Raw genomic sequence first — 3,974 nt, 5'->3', positions numbered from 1 at the left:
ACAGTTTAAGACAAGAATGGCTTGGAAATTCCACCTCCTGTAGAAAAGATATCAATTCACAGAGGAGAGCTTTTTTTTTTCAATGCTTTCTTCAGATGTAGTCATGGGGAATAATGAGGACAAAAGAGTTTTCAGAACCATAGAGAACAATGAAATTGGAAGCTTCCCGGAGAGTGGAACCAAAGCCTAATCAGAAAATGGTCTTCTATCCTGGGGTCCCCTTGTGTCTCATTCCACAAAGATTTCAGAATTGTTGTGAATCCATGACGACGGTAAGATGTCCATTGTTTTCTATTCTAAAATGTAAATGTTTGCTATGGCCACCATTACCTTCTTCCACTATACTTTGGTCATATGGGGACAAAAATCTTGAATTTTTAGTTGAGAAGTGTCTGGATCAAGAGGAAACATGATGAACAGAGTTTGGAGTGTGTGATATGATGGTAAGATTTTAGGGTGCCTCTCTAGAGAAGAGGCAAGAGTATTTTGCACATAAAAACTGAAAGCAAATATCACCAAAAGAGCATACTATGGTAGATTTTATTTCTTTTCTCAATTATTTGCTGCCCTCTGTATGAAAGGATGATATGTGTGTATGTATGTATGTATGTATGTATGTATGTATGTATGTATGTATATATGTATATATGTATATATGTATATACGTATATGTACATGTACATATATATGTGTAGCCTTCTCATTTGGTTTTTAGCACCTGACCATGGTGGTTACAGAGTCTTTTGCCAATGAAATGTGAATACAAGATATGCATACAACCTCCCAATGGAAGCTTATATAGCCACGATATGATTCAGTCCTTGCTTTTCCTCACTCTATCATTTTTCCCAACTGAAAACATTTACTGAGTACCAAATCAACTCACAGATTTCAGCAGAAGAATGATAGCCATGATTAGGCCTTGAGTACAGGTCTTAAAAGAAATTCAGCCTTATATACTAAAAAAGCATCTGTCAACTTTATCTTTTGATGGTTGAAAGTTGAAAATAGTTGAACTTTTAATCCTTTTTACAGACTAGTTAGTTCTTTCTTGGGTTCTATTTTTCTTGTACTTTGTTAAATGAAGCCAATAGAAACCAAGAAGTATTAACAATATGCCCTTTCTCATCATTTTTGCCTAAATCTACAGTTTCATTAAGCATATAGTCTGCCTTTCAAGAAAATTCAAATGCAAGCAATACAATTTTTAAATGTTAAAAACAAAAACAGCCAGTGTGGTGATGCACACCTTTAATCCCAGCACTTAGGAGGCAGAGGTAGGAGGATCGTCATGAGTTTGAGGCCACCCTGAGAATATAGAGTGAATTCCAAGTTAGCCTGGGCTAGAGTGAGATCCTACCTCAAAAAACAAAAAGCCCAAATTGTACTGAATAAAATCCAACAGGCTTTGGTGATAATTACTTAGTTAATTACACTTGTCAACAAACTATGAATAGAAAAAAATCTTCAACCCAAAACAATATGTCTATAAAACTTCCAAAGCTGGGCAGAAGAGATGGCTTAATGATTAAGGTACTTGCCTGTGAAGCCTAAGAATGCATGTTCAAATCTCCAGGTCTCACATTAGCTAGACAGTGATGCAAGCATGCAATGTTGCACATGTACACAAGGGGGCACACACGTCTGAAGTTCATTCACAGTGGCTGAAAAGCCCCGGCACACCCATTCTCTTCTCTTCTCTTCTTTCCTCTCCTCTCCTCTCCTCTCCTCCCCTCCCCTCCCCTCCCCTCCCCTCCCCTCCCCTCCCCTCCCCTCCCCTTCTCTCTCTCTCTCTGTCTCAAAAATAAAAAATAAAAACTCCCAAAGCTAATATCACACATTAGAACTATAGATATGACATGGCTGTCATCATTTCTATCCAACTATGCTGGAGGTTTAGCCAAAGCAATGAATCAAGAAGAAAAAAAAATAAGGCATCCAAATATATAAAGGAAGAAGTAAAACAATCACTATTTTCAGGTGACATGATCTTGTCTGTAGGAAATCCTAAGCTATCCATCAAAAAAAAAATCAACTATTTTAACTCATGATCAGTAAGTTTGCAATGCTGTAGATACAAATTCAATATGCAAAAATCAATTGTTTATATACTATCGAAGAACAACCCAAAAATGAAATTAAGAAAATGATTCATTTACATATATGTACATTAATATTAAAATAAAATACTTGGGAATACATTTAACAAAAGAAGTGCAAGCTTTTCGCCAAGATGGCGCCAAAAGCAAAGCAGGAAGCTCCTGCCCCTCCCAAAGCTGAAGCCAAAGCAAAGGCTCTGAAAGCCAAGAAGGCCGCGCTGAAAGGCGTACACAGCCATAAAAATAAAAAGATCCGGGCTGGAGAGATGGCTTAGCGGTTAAGCGCTTGCCTGTGAAGCCTAAGGACCCCGGTTTGAGGCATCCGCACGTCACCCACCTTTCCGTGACCCAAGACACTGCGCCTCCGGAGGCAGCCGAAATACCCTTGGAAGAGCGCCCCCAGGAGAAACAAGCTTGACCACTATGCCATCCTCAAGTTCCCCCTGACCACCGAGTAGGCCATGAAGAAGATAGAAGACAACACCACCCTGGTGTTCACTGTGGACGTCAAGGCCAACAAGCACCAGCTCAAACAGGCTGTGAAGAAACTATGACACTGATGTGGCCAAAGTCAACACCCTGACCAGGCCTGATGGAGAGAAGAAGGCCTATGTTCGGCTGGCTCCTGATAATGGTGCTTTGGATGTTGCCAACAAAATTGGGATCATCTAAACTGGATCCAGCTGGTTAATTCTAAATACAGCTTTTTTTTTCACTATAAAATAAAAGAAGTGCAAGACTTGTAACTGAAAGATATTAGAGTGTAAGATGGGTGAAAAGATATTCCATATATATGAATGTAATAACTTGATACTTCCCAAATATAGTCTCTACCAAAATCTTAGCCATTTATTTTCAATCAAGTGTCTTTAACCCTTAAGCCATCTTCCCAGCCCCTACTTAATTTCAGAAATTGATTAGCTAGCCCTAATATGCATATGGAAATACAAGGAATCCAGAATAGCCAAACCATTGAAAAGGAAGAAAACAGGAAAACTCACTCTTCAGTATTTTGTAAGTATGACTGCTATATAGCTAAGCAAAGCAGCATGCTAGTGGCATGGGTAGACAAAAACAGTTCCATGGAATAGAAATGAAAATCCAGAAGCATACCTTTACATTTGGCCTATTGACCTGCAAAAGGATTCCATGACAGTTTAGTGAGGAACAAATAGTCTGATCAGCATATCAGACCAGGACATGTAAAAGGTGTACCTTGCATTAACTTGAAATGATGGAAAATGAACCAAAGGCCTAAGTGTAGGAGCTGTACCTGTGTAACTCTTAGAAAACAACACAGGAGTAAATCCAGAGAATAGTTAAACAATGGTGTCTTAAATATGACACCAAAAATAAGTAACAAAAGAAAAATGGGGCATCATCAAAATCCAAAATTCTCTTTTTAAATATTTTATTTATTTATTTAGTTGAGAGAAAGAGGCAGATAAAGAGAGAGAATGAGTGTGTCAGGGCATCTAGTCATTGCAAACAAACTCCAGACACATGTGCCACCTTGTGCATCTGGCTTATGTGGGTACTGGGCAGTTGAATCTGGGTCCTTAGGCTTTGCAGACAAGTGTCTTAACTGCTAAGCCATCTGAGAAACACATAAGTAGAAAACAGCAACTGACATTCGCTTTTGCCTTCAACTTGTGTGTACGGGAGAATGCACCTGTACGCAAATGTGTGTATACCACACACACACACTGCTAAACATACATCAATGCTAAACCAATAAAATTAAAAGTCCGCATGTAATTCAACTGATGAATAAACAAAATGTGGAACAGCCAATACAATAAGAAGCAATGAAGTACTGATAAGGCACAATATGGATGTGCCTTGAAAATACCATGTTAACTGAAAGAAGATGCA

The 3,974-nt window shown here is 38.6% G+C and overlaps 1 pseudogene; it reads left to right on the top strand.

Moving 5' to 3' along the window:
- Positions 1-2,233: 2,233 nt before the first annotated feature.
- LOC101608422 lies at positions 2,234-2,821 on the top strand (annotated as a pseudogene).
- The last annotated feature ends 1,153 nt before the right edge of the window (positions 2,822-3,974 follow it).

This window comes from Jaculus jaculus, chromosome 1 (genome assembly GCF_020740685.1).
Source record: "Jaculus jaculus isolate mJacJac1 chromosome 1, mJacJac1.mat.Y.cur, whole genome shotgun sequence".
Lineage (NCBI taxonomy): Eukaryota > Metazoa > Chordata > Mammalia > Rodentia > Dipodidae > Jaculus > Jaculus jaculus.
The sequence above is the reverse complement of the archived record's forward strand: the minus strand, read 5'-3'. Positions and strand labels throughout refer to the sequence as shown.